At 41.5% G+C, this 16361-nt stretch overlaps 1 long non-coding RNA gene across 1 annotated transcript; it reads left to right on the top strand.

Annotated features, from left to right (window-relative positions):
* Positions 1–4119: 4119 nt before the first annotated feature.
* On the top strand, positions 4120–15885 carry LOC146772908 (uncharacterized). Its single transcript, XR_014971929.1, has 3 exons — positions 4120–4173; positions 10717–10766; positions 12513–15885. It is a non-coding gene; the product is annotated as an uncharacterized LOC146772908 (long non-coding RNA).
* The last annotated feature ends 476 nt before the right edge of the window (positions 15886–16361 follow it).

The following is a 16361-nucleotide window of genomic DNA, read 5'->3' as shown; positions in this document are numbered from 1 at the left end:
TCTAACCCCCATCCAACGCATTCCTATGCATGCTGAGAGTCATGGTACCCCGACCGGTCAATCCCCGACGCTTGGTACTGATGCTGGCGATCAAAAACGTTTGATCTATCGCGGTGCTGTCCAGCAGAGTCAAAACGAGCCTGGTCGTTAGAATTCCCTCGGAAGTTGGAGAAACCCCCTCTACCTCGCGGGCCACCATAGGTATGCCCCTGACGCGATGCATGCAACACCGGGCAGTCCCTAGCCCAATGACCCGATTGCTTACAATACGCACATTGGTTCCTATTTAAATCAGATCGGCCCGAGGGAGGACCATAAGATCCTCCCCTACCTCTATTACTACCCCGCCGGGGCGGGCCATAGACTTGTGCCAACATCACCTTTGTTTTCAAATCTTTCGATTTCTTTTCCTCCTGGCCCTTTGCTTCTTGCTCCTGACGCTCATAATACTGGGCGATAGTCAGGAGGGCCGTCGGTGTAGCGGAGGACCAAGAACTCTCACTCGCTTTTAAACGGGCCGCAACTGCCGGCAGCAGATTAGCCACATATTTATCCGCAAAAAGGTGGCGGCCCGTATCGTCAGTAAGCGACTGGCCACTAAAATCATGAAACGTCTCCTCAAAGCGCGTAAAGAAGTCCGCAACTGACTCGTCAGCTTTCTGTTTACATGCAGCTAACATATTCCAATCAATCTTTTTGGGGGGAATAATTGTCTTCAGCTTAGCCACAATAGCAGCGGGGAGATCTAAAATATTCTGGGGCGGTTTCTGCGCGGGCTTCCGTTCCCTATCCTCATCCTCAAGGTCAGACCACCGAGCCTTAAAGGCAACTACATCATCTACCTTTCGGACAGATCGCCACATATCCGGTGGTAGAATAAGGCCAAAGAACAAATCGATATCTGCTAAAGTCATAACGCAAGAATTCAAGGCCCCCTCGACTTCTTCGTAGAAGGCCGCTGGATTCTTGCGGGGGTCAGGCAGCGCATTCTTTAATGCCATCACATCAGCTCTATGCCACGGAGTATAAACCCAATTATACACAAAATATCCCTTAGCATCGGCGGAGGTAATGTCCGAGCTAGTCCCCGCTCCATTAGGAGGAACATACAAAGGCGCCGCCTCGCGCATTGGCTTAGCATGCACTAGATCACTCTTATCTGATTGAGAGGTGGATGAGTGGCCTTCTGCGGTACACGAATCCGACTGCGTCTCCTCCCCTGCTCGTTGGCGCGCTTTTTCTCTATGGGCCAGCACCGCGTCCCGCAAGGCGAATAACCGCCGAGCCGTATCAGGAGCCTTAAAGGGAGAAAAAACACCATCATGCAATGCTTTAGCATCCGATGTCACTTCTTCAGGCTCAAAGACACTAGAATATTTCCGAAAAGCAGCAATCACTTCCTCAGCGAAATGACTCAAAAAATACAATCTCTCTCTATCCTGCCACGACCCCCAAGTATGGAACAATTCATCCACGGACACCTTACCCTTAAGTGCACGGAAAGAGATTTGCCGAAGCTCAGCCATATGCTCAGCCGATAACATGGACCGCGTATCTACCTTACCCGTACCCGGGACGGAATCTTGTGGCCTCGGAGCAGATGCGCCAACATAAGGGGGCGGAGAGCGATCTAGTAAATAAAAATCATCATCAAGATTATTAAGGACAGGATAGAGTGGCTGCCGAACAGCATATTGACCCGAAACTTGCAGCCTACGCTCTTTCTCTTGTCTCTCTGTCTGTTCTCTGTCTTCCCGACGCTTCGCTTCCTGGGCTCGCACATGATCATTCTTCCGTTGTTCCTTATCAAACAGCGCTTTCTCACGCTTCTCTCGCTCACGCACCTCCTTCACCCACAACCGTACACACTCAAACATATCCTGACGAGCACGCCGCTTACACATACACTGTTCCACATACTCAATCTTACGTATATCAAACGATCCATACAAAGGCCATCGTAACTCAGGATCTTTTTTTGTATATTTCCTCCATACTGTGCTGTACATTATGGAAGAAAGACCATGCTTCACATACATATCCCTATTAGGAGTCCCCTCTGGGGGAGCTGGAGCAGATTCCTCGAGGTTCAACCGGTTTCCGAAACAGCAACACCACTTACGGAGTGCGCTGAAAGCAGGCATGCTCAGAAATAATGCAAAAATATGCAATATTATAGAAAAATGGCACTTAATCGTTGCGCCGTTCAAAGTTACACAGCTCCGGAGAAATCTCTCCACATTACCTGCCTATATGTGTTGCAACGCATATATTTTCACAAAGACAAATACAAAATATGACTAGTCATCACAAATCAAACTCAAATAGCCAGATCAGGCTTCAAAAACTCGGAGCAAGTACCGTACACCGGTTCTTACCAATCAAGAGTCCAGATTCCAACTGCCAAGCTCCACAATCGCCCAAACGGCTTTCACGGCAAGACCGACAGAAGAGGTCTCAGTCGAGGACCGGCGCCACCCAGACGGTCAGCTCGGAAGGGAAGGAAGAAAAACCTCGGGATGCCAGGGCTAAGACGCCGCGGGCAGTGATCACGTCCCCGGTCAAATTCCACACCTTCGTCGCGACCAGTCCTTCGAGCATCCGAGTCGCCGATGAGCCCCACGTGACGGGCGCCAATTGACGAATACAGGCCCCAGCTAGGCCCGCAGGACACAAGGGTTCGCTCTCCTGTATGGAATCTATAAGGAAGTTGGCACGGAAACTGCAAAGTACAAAGACAGCATTTATTAACCCTTAAGGGTGGTCCTACAATCCACACAACACTCTTCAGTATTGCATAGAGTAGCACAAAGAACTTGCGTACACAGTCCCCTTTTATACACAACAGAGGGGCTCATAAGTGGGTGGATACAACATGAAGCCGAAGAACATTACCATTTATGGTCATTTTCGATACTGAATCAATATGTGGGCGGAGCTAACACACTCCTTGAGCCCGCGAAAACATGGTCAAGCAAGGCTAACTGATAACAGATGTGGTCAAGTCTGGGCATGTGCCAGATGGACAAAGGAGCTATTTATAGACTGTTACTAGGCAGATTACAAGAGCAACTAACACAGAGGTTGGACTCTTCTCGTGGGGAACACGTGGAAGCATGACAATACAAAATGGAGTCCAAACTTCGGTCAACATTACAGAGAAAACATGCTCTATAAGAGGGGAATTAATGTCTTTAGTAAATGCTTAATCACATCGTTGTTTCAATTTACAACATAACCATAACTTACGAATTTCAATACTTTCTCGGCGTACATACCCTCAAATGAGCCTTGAAGGTTTTTTCAGTGGACACACACAGACAAAAAGAGAGAGACACACATACACAGAGACAACAAACACAAAACGAGACCACACACACACAAAAAGAGACAAAAGCCGCACACACAAAAAGACAACCTACACAGACATATACACACACACACACACACACATACACGGAGACAACACACACAAAAAGAGACAACACACACACACACAGACAACCCACCCACACACACAAAAAGAGACTACCTGCGCACACACACACACATACACAGAGACAACACACACAAAAAGACAACACACACGCAAAGAAACAACCCCCCCCACACACACAGAACCTACACACACACACAAGCACACATACACAGAGACAACACACACAAAAAGAGACAACACACACACAAAGAAACAACCCCCCACACACACACACAGAACCTACACACACACACACACATACACACACACACAACTGCAGTGAATTACCCGGCCTGTTCATTCTTGCCCTATCTCATTCTTTTGCATTGTCTGCTCTGAAACTATCAGAATGCTGCCTGAAGCAGTCAAATTGGCCACTTAAATTCACGTAGTGCATAATTATGAAATGCCAAGGCAATCATGGTACCCAGTAACTATGGTGATGTGCTACAATCATTTCAGCAATGATAGATCTGCAGAGATGGCCGCTTACATCTCCAGTGAAGGCTGCATAGGTCATTCCTTTCACTTATAAGCTGCCTCCAGAATCAAATTGTGTACATTTTTCTGGTGCCTTACAATTGTGTATGTCCCCTTCTTCTTCTTGCCTCAACACATTGTCTTCTTTACCCATTTTGCAGCTATCAGTCAGCATTCTCCAAGATTTTCCAGAGAATTCGAACTTCAAAACCAAGGTAAATAAATTATGTAGAAATTCTTAGGTAAGTGTACAAAATCGTCCTTGAGATGCCTGTTCTGTTTTCCTTGCTTCCCTTTAAAGTTAGAGGTTATATTATGCACACCCACACACACACACCCACACACATCTCTGGGACTTTTTAATAAACGTACACGCTTACTACTATATATGAGTGTCTACACCTTTGTTTGTTAAGCACTATAAAATGTGACGATTCTCTACCTTTAGGAGTGACACTGTTCCGAGGGGACTGTGCTTGTGGTGTTTCACAGGCGAATTTGTGACTATATATAATAAATGTATGTTTCAGGGCCACAGGAATTATGCAATCCTGCTGTGCTTGTGTTTTCCGCATAAGTATGGAGTGGCTGCATTTGCTGCATAATCCTTCATCTGCTGCATACTCTGCAGATTTCTAAAAAAAAAAGGTTGACTGGCCATCCTTCAGCTGTTTTTGCTGTATCTGGTTGTTTAACTGTTGCCCGGTGTTGCCATACATAAAAATGACAAAATAATGAAGTCATAAAATTAAAAAAATTGCTGCATTATGCCACATAATGTACCCTTTTCTAGCCACATAATTTAGTCCTCTCTGCCTCATAATTAGGTCATTTACTACCACATAATTCCAGTGACCCTGGTATATACACTTAATATATAGTAGGTAAAACAGTAAACCAATTAGTATACAAGATATTGGTGGCGATTATAATTTTAAACTCCTCCCAAAGTGGAACTAGCAGATAACCAGAGTACACCCATCATGTTTGCTAAATATTTATCGCTAAAATGAACTAATCCCATATATTTTGTTTTCTTACACTATCTGCAAGGTACCTTGCTCCCTAAGATGTAAAACTCTAATATCTCTGACTAGGTGTATTGCAATAACATGAACTCTTCACAATTAGCACAGTTAGACCTACAGACTTTGCCAACGTCACCATAATGCAGAGAGGCCTACTGCCTTTGACAATTTATACCCATTTGTTAAACCAGTCATACAGCTTTCAACGCCTTTGAAACTTTAACCTAAGGTCTGTGTCTAAACGCACCTAAAACAGACCCTTTTCTCCAGCATGCAGTTCGTCCTCTGTCTCCAGGTAGTCTACAGGTCTCCTTGCATGGGTATTTTACAGGTTGTTCCCAACTGAAAGGAAGCCAGCAAGTATGTCCCACCCACCAGCTGAGTGTGTCCTATCACAGGTCCATGAGAACACTTGCACACTGAGCTGGGTTGCTACACAGCATTTATCTGAGGTTTGCAGACAATGAAGTGTCCACATCTGGGATCTGTTTCAGACAGTTCATGCTATTTTGTGTATCTCTCCCAGACAGCTCAAGCCACAGGCAATACCGTTTACTCTCAGTGAGATGCAAGGGTGGAACTGGGATCTTCCACTCAAGAGAAATAAAAAAAAAAGGCACAAAAGATGAAGAGCACGCTCACTCAGCTACCTCTCAGTCTGTTGGGGATAACCCATCTGGGTGAAGAATAAAGTGGGAGGGCAGGGCCGGCCCGTGCAGGTAAGAGCAGTGGGGCCGGGTTGGGGGGGGGGAGTCAACAGACGACTAGGAGGGAAAATTAAATAAACAGTTAATTTTCCCTTGTCGCTGTCTGTCGACTTCCCCCCCACTGCCTCACAGCTCTTACCAGCTCCTGTGACATCTCTATTGTCTGCCTTCCATTCACAGAAGCCTCTTAGAAGAACCTTGGGAATATTTCGACAATTTCCGTCTCTCTCCCGCAGTCTCGCGCCATACTCCATCTTGTGTAGCCTATAAAAACCGAGAATCCAAAATGGATTCCTGTCCCCAGAGAGTGAAGCATAATAGATACGCTTTATGCTTATCATAATCCACACCTGCAAAATTGTACGATGGACATGCACTCTCCATATAGGTCCTGTGCAACCTATCCCGCGCACCCTACTCTAGTGGTCCACAGGAAGCTGACCCTATATTAAAAGGTGAGCACTACCAGTTGTATCTGTTCATAATCCAGTTTGAGCCGCAATTTACAGCGTTTGAGACTCCATAAGGGAAGCTCATCACACAGCACGGGTTGAAATAGCAGATGCCAGAAAGTGATACACTGGGAGTTTTCACTGGTTAGAACCCATGTTGCTAACATTGATTAATTAATTCAATTATTTTTGTGGTTTTATATTTGGAGAACATGGCCCCGGGGTGTTAGAGAGCTTTACAATGAATAAGTTCCTTAGTTCCAATCAATAACTATAAAATAAATAAAGTAACAGAGAATATTCATGTTTGCTTGTAACTGAAGCAAGACCCCTCCAGTAAATATAAACCAGGTAGTAATATCAGAGAGGAACAAAACACCCTTCTGAAGAGGAAACCCTGAGATAAACTCAGAGGTGGAGTAGATCCATGTTGTGAGCACAGAGTCAAGAGTAGTGATAAAAGTAGGAGCTAAGGAACAATAAGGGGAGAGGATGTAGTCTTACGGCTAGAGTGCCGACTTTGGAGTTGGGAAACCAAGGTTCGAGCCTCGGGGTTGACTCCACATCCTGTGATTCTGGGCAAGTCACTTTATCTCCCCCGTGCCTACCACAAAAATGAATGTGTCTTTGTGTAACGTAACTGGTGCTCATGTAAAGCGCTCCAATACCATCGGGTCGAGTTTGCGCTATATAAATCTGAAAAAAAAAACATGAAAAGTCAAATAATCCATAGGTTAATGGGTGGCGGGGGGAGGCGAGAAGATAAGGACAAGAAAAGAAAATGTAGCAAGTGAGCCCACGTGAGCCCTGCCCAGTGTGCAGAAGGGACAGAGGACAGGGTGAACGGTGGCAATGAGAGCAGAGTGGGAGTGGACTGAATAGGGATTCAGAAGTAAAACTGCAGACAATTAACCACTAAGGCAGATGAAGGTGGGGTAATGGAGATAATTAGGACCAGAATTTAGATGTCTTTGAAAAGCAGGAAAATCAGAACTTTTTTGAAAGTTAAGAGACAGAGGGTAGTGTGTGGGGTTGGCGGAGGTGAATCACTAGCATAACAAAACTTGAGGGGTCCCCCCTGCAAACTACATGAAGGGCCCCCATACGGCACAGTGATGCGTTCCCTGACCAGGGGACTGTGCTGAGGGGGACCCTGAATCTTGGGGCACCCTTCGCACCACAGGGGCTGTGGGTGCCTATGTTACACCACTAAGGTGAATTCCACACTCGAATCGCGCTGCCAGAATAAGATTGAGACATCGCCTGGTCCTTCTTGAATCCGGAGATTCAAGAAGGAAATCTATGATGTGCAAAAGTCATTGTCCCTGAGATATTTTCAGCTTTTCCTTCAAATTCATAGAAGTGTGTGTAAGACTTTGTGAGTGATGCAGGCTGTCTTGAACTTTGCTCTGGTTCCAATGGGTAGCCAATGAAGCATTAGTAACACTGGCGTGGTGTGATCATATTTTATGTTTGCAGACACAAGGTGAGATGTACTCAGCTCACCTAAGTGATGAAAAAGAAAGTTTTTGCGAGCCAACAAGAAGAGCGCTGCCCTAGTCAAGTCTAGATAGGAGGATGGCTTGCATTTGAGTATTAGGACCTTGATCAGGTATGGACCCTCTAGTGTCCCTCAACAGCCTGAGTTGGCATTGTGCAGAGATTAGTGAAACTCTTATAATCCACTCCTATTTAGCAAACATAAACATCCTGCAGAAGTGACAAATGAACATGATCCAGATGTGAATGAAGATCTTAGTGTGCAACTTTGGAACGAGGTCTGCCCAAAGCTCGCGCAGTAATTAGTGAATTGCCGGTTCACGCAGGTGGGCCAGACCCAAAGTGCACTACTATATAGGCCGTGAGGCTTCAAAAGTAATCGGTCTCTCATGCTTCCCCTTGACAAACGAATCCCTCTACAAAACAATGCTATAACTACAACTGTTGTAACAGTTTATTGTGAGGAATGATATTCCTAGTTTCCATGATGCGCATACAAATGTTGCTCGACATTTGAAGAAACGTAACAACGTATCGTTCAAATCTTCTTCTTATGGAGATAATTGACGACATAACCCAATGCATTTCAGGTGATAAACTTTTCGTCTGGGGTAACTGTGAATGAAGTGAGAAACAGCAAGAGGTTAAGAATTGGTCATTATGTAGGGGAACAAAAGAAGTTAAAGAATGAATCCATGTAGGTTGCAAGCATGGAAAACAAGGAATCCACTTTATAGAAAAATTAATCCCTGTATAGTGAGCAAGGCTGGTTTGTACCTTCCGTGCAGCTGAGAAAACAAAAGGTCTGTGCGACAATAATATGACAAAACTAACATCTAGACGCCTTAAAAAAATAGTGCAAGTGCATCCAAGAAGTAGATCTCCATGATGTGAACCCCTTCACCTCCTAATACGAACGGATTTGCCATAAGAAATGAATAAAATGAATAGAAATCTAGCATGTGCTCAGATGTGACCAACATGACCTGGAGAGACTACATAGTCCAACATGCACCAAGTTGTGTGGATGTGAAAGTGGAACACTTAAATCCATAGTGCAAATCAGTGGTTGCAGCCCTGTGATTGGGTATGGAAACCCTTTCTATGCCAATAAGCGGTAATGAATTACACTGATAAATGGACGCGACCTAAGGTGAAATGAAAATCGGAAGTAAAAGCGAGTCAACGACCTTGCATTAATGTGACCCATACGGTAACACTAATAGTAGCATACCTGCAAAAAATATAAAATGGTGGTTCAAACGTAGCTGTGAAGCGTATATATTGACAAGCTACTCCCGTGTTTAACAACTGGCCGCGAACAGCGGCGTCCAAAATGGTATAGTCAGCCGTGTCTCATTGAGGCAGACGCTATAAAAATGAGAAAATGATCGAAGTTAAACTAGTGTGAACATATCACTCTGAGGCTATAAGGAATGAGCACTCGAGGTGCATAAAGGAGTCATTATCTTAAATATCAATGCGACGACTCCTGTGTTTAACAGTTGACCGTGAGCAGCGGCCCCCGAGATAGTCAACGAACCATGCCCTATAAAGGCAGGAGCTGTAATGATAAACAATGTTCAAATTGACCATGGTGCTCAAATATAATACTAAATCTGTAGAAGACAAGCACTCGCGGTGCGTGTCATTACCTTAAATATGAATGCGACGCCCCCAAGGGGCTTCTGTACCGCTATGGAAAATCCCAGTGAGTGAACGCCCAGACCATTGGTGAATTTAAGCTAACGCATTCACGTGACTGAGTGCGTGGAGTGGAATGAAAATAATAGAAAGACCCAAGAAGAAGTGAAAAACATGTATGTAAATCAAATCAAAACGATGTTGGATGGTCTCTGATTGTTAATAAAATTATTGTGAAAAGTGTCATAGAACACGCAGTGAACTATTTTTAAAAAGTACAATGCTCATCAATACCCTTGCTAAAGCATAACATGTTATAGAACATGCAATGCACAATTAAAAAAAAAAGTACAATGCTCATTAATATTCTTTCTAAAGCATAATAGGAATTAAACAAAGAATGAAAGGCAGAAAAATATTTTGCCCTGTAAATGTCCATGCCATGAAATACAAGAAATTTACAGCAATACTAGTCTATTAAAATCGTGATAAGTAAAAATTCATTTTGATGCTATACAAAAGTGCATTATCAATATGTGTCCATCCACAAAGAAGTTATTGCCGTTTTATTAATTTGGGATTTAAGCCTCAGTCTTTTATCGAGACTGAAACCTAACAAATTTGAATTGTTAGCAATATCTGGTATACATTTCAAGATGCAACAGTAGTTGATCCACTTTTACAGAGGGAAAGTGGATTTTCTAGGTTAATCTTGCCAGATAGAACTAAATTTTTAGCAGGCTGAGTTTAAAGTGGTGGTATTTCAATAATTGTTATAGATCTTCAATAATTGAGAGTAGTGAGATATACCTTAAGGTAAAGTTTAATGTCATCTGAATATTGATGGTAAATATCCCTGAATTCTTAAAGGTGATTTCAAAGTGTTCCACATAGAGGATGGAAAGTGTGGGGGAGAATGTGGAATCTTTCATTACACATTGCTGGAGGGTACCACATCCATAGAGTAAGTACCATAATTTGACTGACTGTGACCGATTCTATAGATGAGAGGTAAGAAATAAAGCAATACAAAGACTGCAGCGTTGATCCCTATATGATCTTTAAGAATGTTCATCAGAGTAGTGTGACTGACAGCGTCAACTGCAATAGGTAAGCTAAGAAGAAAAGAAGGCACACGTTTCCTCATTCCATGATGTAAGAGCAACCTGGTCTCTGTGCTACACCCGTCTCTAAAATCCCGATGATGAGAAATCCATGCAAAACAAACCAAATGCAAAACAGCAAATTGATACTTTGAAAAATGAAATAGCATGATGTTTCGTTAGATGCTGGAGTCAGAAAAAAGAACATTTGTCAACATACCCCAGTGGCTGATTATGATCAAATGCTCTTCTTACCCATTTTTCATACATTCAAATTTTGCTCTTATGACATCTCATTGTGAAAATCTTCTCCTTATTTTCTAGTGCCTGTGGAGACTGTTGAATCAGTGGAGTACATAACATAAATGTGGAAGGTAATTCTTTAAGTCACTAAATTATTTCACACTTCCAAATCAGTTGTCTATCCTTCCTGCCCATTGCTCTCACTTTTTTCTCCCAGCGTCTTCCTCACCTTTTGAATCCTCGCCATCTGCACGCTTTTAATTGTCTGGGTCAGTCTGGAAGACTAGTGATTTTGTTGTTTTTAGATTTATTCATGTAAACAACAAGTCACAGTCTCCACACGGCCCCAGAGCAAATCGACAGTGCTGTGAGAAGTACAGTCTGAAGCGCTGCATTGAGAAGAGATGTATTCGAGAAAAGTAGACTATGAACAGCATAAAATTGTACAATAAGAAATTGTACACAACATCAATGAGATCTGTACTGTGCAAACCTTATGTTCTCTTAATATATAGGCATGCATTCCGCTGATCTTCTTCACTTAGTATTTGATGTGTGATTGCAGAGAGTGCTGGTAACCAACTATTGTCAAATTCCACATAGTAACATAGACCTCTCTTTAAATCATTCATCCCTTCTTTCTCCTTGACTATGTCTGAGATCATTTAAATGCCAGATCAGGATAAAAATGTTTTTTAGTAACTTATTATCACCCAAAATTCATTTCATTTCACTTATATTTATTGACATGCATATTTTATAATGTTGAAAGCTTATTTGTGAACTAATTTGTTGAGGTTATGGTGAGGCCCAGTCCTTTTGCTGAAGTTGTGGTCAGTACACTAGTAGGAGACCTACGTCTCGGTCATTTCAGGATTGGGGCTCAAATTTATAGAAGATCAAAGTTTTGGCAGCCAGAGTTCTGATGTACAGACATTAAAGCTATATCCAAGTAATTGCACAACATTGTTGTTGGTGGATGTCCTTATATTGAGGGAAGAATCTGAAAAAGGACTGCCACTTTAAAGGAACAAATATGCCACAATCTATTTATTCAGTGGGGCAAAAAGATATTAGTTTGGGTGCAAAATGCACTGAATGCTAAAATATGTGTATTTTTATTTTGCAAAGCTGAGTTTTGAATTTGGATTCTGATTGACAATATTTCTGTATAGGAATGAACAGACTTTACTATTCCAAAGAAATGGGATACCCCTTTCTAATATCATGCTAGAAGGATTCTAAGATTTAAACAATCTTAACTGATCAGAATGGAACTAAAATGTATGCAAATCCATTCCCTCTAAATGCATATAATCAGGATCGGACTGACTACCGGACGTTTTGGAATGCTGCTGAGCTGGGGGCTGATTTCATTGATGGGGACCTGCGTGTACTGAACGAAATTCGTTTTGCTTTAGTTATTTCGAAGTACACGCAGGTCTCCATGAACGAAATCAACCCCCACCGCAGTGAAATCAGCCCCCTGCTCGGCAGAATTCCAAAACGCCCGGTAGTCAGTCTGGCCCTGCATATAATCTTTCCCAGGTATACCTGGGATAAGTGTGCTTATAGACTATGTGTTGCTTTATATCGGTTCTGTTGTAATCATGTGCCCCGTAACCTACTGTCATGATGGCATGCTTCATTTTGACCTAGCTTGCCAATTAGCTGGATTCTTTCCAACTCATTACTCATTTTCATCGAGTCAAATTTTTTAAACCACAGATAAGAATAATGATGTGAATCAAATCTTTCAGTGTTTCATTCTAGTACCCAAACCATTTTTCAGGACAATTAAATTGTAATCAGAAATGTTAAGTAGTCGTAATGTGTCTCTGCCAAATGTGGAGTTTTTAACAATGTGATGCTTTCAGAATTCCACACCTAGAAAATGACAACTACTAAATGATGCAGTAAATACCCACATATCCAGCAGGAGCATACCGGAAAGAGGTAAATGTAAATTGTAATGTAAATTGATACTTGTATAGCGCACTACTCACCCGCAAGGGTCTCAAGGCGCTTGTATGAATACCACTGTGGAACCCATCCTGGCTTTCCCTGTGAGGCGTCCACTCCTGGGCACCCCCAAGGTGGAGGCCAGGCATCCTTAGCGCTGTGGGGGCCGTTGTGGAGATTAAGCAAGCTATTGCCCAGAGTTGCAGAGTGGGACTCCATGATTGGAATGGCACCGAGGCAAGAATTATCAGATCCGTGGAATTTTTTGAGCCCAAGACCCGCCGAGGCGAGGAATTGAACTCTGGTCCCGGGCTAGTTCTCTGCATCAGGGTCTGCCACTCTAATCATTGAGCCACACTTCTCCACTTTGCCATGATAATAGCAATACCAAACAAGTAACCACCATATTTTATTTAATTCATTTTCAATGGCATGGTTAATAATTCAGTAATCACAGCGAGTGACACAGAGCCCATATTATGATCTCTAGATGCATCCTCAGTCTTTCTTTGATTCTACCATATTTTAAAAAGTTCACTCTTGTGGTTACACATAAATTTAGCCATCAAGGTAATTGGATCGCAGTGGAGCTGTTCCTAAGATTCAGCCTAACACAAGCAACAACTTGATCACAGAAGACACTGGTGCAACATTTGGAATTGTAACCTTGCAGTGAACATTAGACTTTTTTATGTGCTCTATTCTCAATACGATACCTGGTGTAAGAATAGGCATTAAAAAGTGAAATATATATATATATCAGAAAGGTTTATTTAATAGCAAGTTACAGATTTAAATGTACCATTGCTGATGAACTGTATTTCCTTCAAATATCTTGTTGTATGAAAACAAAATGAGTAAAGATACAATTTGTAATAGTTGGTTAAAAAGAGATATGGGGCCAAATCACAAAACAAAATACAATGGCACAAGTATGCACACACATTCTTGTCACACATTACCACCTCCAGAAATATTGTTTCAAAGTGGTGAAACGTGTTTGCACAAAGCACTGCCTTACTTAGCACCAAGGACATGCCATAGCGCCAGTCAAAAGTGTTTTGTGGTACGGCCCTATGTCTAAAATTAGCACTTGCAGTGCCCACTGTAGGTGATAGGGCGCCAGAAGGCTGGTCTGTGGATGTTAGTATAGAGTCCACATTGTGTTACTGTGTCGAACATCTAAATGTTTTTATCCATATGTCCAAAATGGAATGCTTGTGTCTTAATGACTAATCATCTAGAGCTGCTACATCTTCTACAGGCATCAAACTGATCAAACGGATAGTGAGCCACTTGTGAATCTTCTGAACACAAGGTACCAAGTAAAGCAAATGAAATTAGAATCGACGACTTCTGACAATGAAAAAACTGAATTGAGGATGTTCTAAACAATTCTTTTAAATAAAATTGTTTATTTTATACTTGTGATATTTTTAAAAATTACAAACATTTAAAGACAAAACTGCAATTTTAAGGAGTACCAGGATGGCTGGGTGGTGATCTAAAGCCATAAAACAGGGTACAGCTCTCTTCTCTATAGCTATTAATGATAATAGACAAAGAAAAGGTATATGAGAGGGACGTGGGCAAAGTGAGAAGTAGGAATTAAAAAATAAGCAATTAAGTCATTGGCAATCCTGCTTTGAGGAGGACAGCAAAAAACTCAAAAAAGGTTTTAGTAAATTTACTATTTGAAAATTATCTCCTGAGAATCAGTTTGAATGCATGATAAATGTGTTACTGCAGATGTGTATGTTGTTTTTATCTCAACATTTCAAGTATTGTTTTTCTCGATCATGCAAACAAGATATGTGCTGCAGAAATAGGACACAGTGGACAGCCTCAAAATGCTGGTCGCAATATATACTGGAATTTTTTTAAGATGGCGATATTTCAATTGGAAACTTCCACTTTTATGTACAGAGATAAGTGCACACTTTTCAACTTCCAAAAAGGCTTGGACTTGCACAAACAAGTTTTGAATGTACATATATATGCATTGGTCTCAATGCTGGACCAAACCATATTCATAGCAAATGTAAAGTAAGGAACATTCATTAAACAATTGATAGGGATTTGCTATTGGAAAGTTTTTTGCTTTTCTTGAAAAGTTATGAGAGTTGTGAACAAAAACCCCAAAGTGCAGAGAATACTCAAAACTGTTGTATGTATAGGTCTACTGATCTTTTGTACAACACATGAGCTCTAATCCTAGCTGCTCCCATTGAGCCACTTGTGTGATCCTTAGCATTTCGTTATATCACCTGTGAGTTTCATTAGCTGGCAACATGGAAGAACCAACAAATAGGCTAACTCATACATTAAGCACTATCTAAAAAGCCTGACATTAGACAACACATAAACTTGTAATTTGTACAATCAATTAATAACTACAGTACAATATACATAAATAAAACCATCAGTCTTCAGACACTACCTTTATAAAAACAGTAGACACATAACAAGCAACTTTGTGTTGTACGTAGAGGCTACAATTCATTCAAATATTACCTTTCCAGAAGAAGAGTGTATCTCTTTTCTCAAAGAAAAATGTATTGACATTGTCTAGAATAATTGCTGTAGAAAGACAATGTTAGTAAAACATAGTTTCCTCCTTAAAGCCACATAACATGCAGACACCTAAACTATTAGGGCAAGAAGTCCAGTTTCACCTAATAGGTGCAATGCCATTACAGTTGTTTGTCAAATAGAATGCCTGAGCTATTTTTTAATTATGTGTTTACAAACTAGCTTATTTAGGCTTCAACCAAACCATGTGAACTTTTAAAAATACAGAACAAAAGACGAAAATGAAAAAGAAAAGGAAAAACAAATATTCAAACACAGTGATTTTTCTATATTTCAAGAACTTCCTCATCATAGTTTGTCAAGCTGGGAAGGCGTGGTTTCAGATGTTTACTTCGCAAAGCCGACACACTTCACCAAGCTTCCATAGTTGTCTTTGGATCCCTTGGAGAATTCAATCAACTTTTCCGGAGAATAAGGCTCCTCTTTGAGTCAATGAAAGAACCTACAACAAGTCCACCAGCAGGATTGAAACAGCTTTTAAGAATTCTTCAAAAAACTTTAAACCTTTAAAGCGTAACATGCCAGTTTTTTCCTGAAGGAAGCATTCAATTCTAATTTTTTTCTGTATTGTCTTTTATCAAAAGAAACAATTATTCCTATTTACTATGTATTGCATTACAGGTATTCACGTAGCACGGAATTAGCCACAGCGGCATGTTGTACATGAAACAAGAGATTCATCTCATGACTGTAGCTTATAAGACAGATAGTGGAGTGGGAATTACCCTTTAGGATAAGTTCTGAATAGCTTATTTTTTAAGTTTTTCTATAAGTAATGAAGGTTGGGGTTGAGTCTGCGAACATCATACAGATGGCCGGGTCTGGTGGTTGAGCCAACAAATGCATCTATTCAAGGGATTCGTGTTAGACCTCATGGTCAAGAGGTTTGATTGTTGGTGGGTCACTCAGCCGTTCATCAATCTGAGGTTGATAATTTGTTTTGGTAGCAATAAATATATGTTATGACTCAATGGGGCATAAAAAATGTGTGCTCTCAAATACAGCTGTGTTATGTTAGAACATTCCAGCGTTTTGGTGCTTAACTGAGAGGGCTTTGCTCAGTACTTCGATTGCTTTGCTTTGGGATTTTCTAGGACCAGGTGAGTTTTACTTCTTGTGGATTTTTTTTGCTGTCAGTAAGTGATTATGCCATTCTAAGTTAAGGAGCAAGG

Source organism: Triturus cristatus, chromosome 12 (assembly GCF_964204655.1).
Source record: "Triturus cristatus chromosome 12, aTriCri1.1, whole genome shotgun sequence".
Taxonomy (NCBI): domain Eukaryota; kingdom Metazoa; phylum Chordata; class Amphibia; order Caudata; family Salamandridae; genus Triturus; species Triturus cristatus.
Note: the sequence above shows the minus strand (reverse complement) of the source record. Positions and strands in the feature narration are given on the sequence as shown.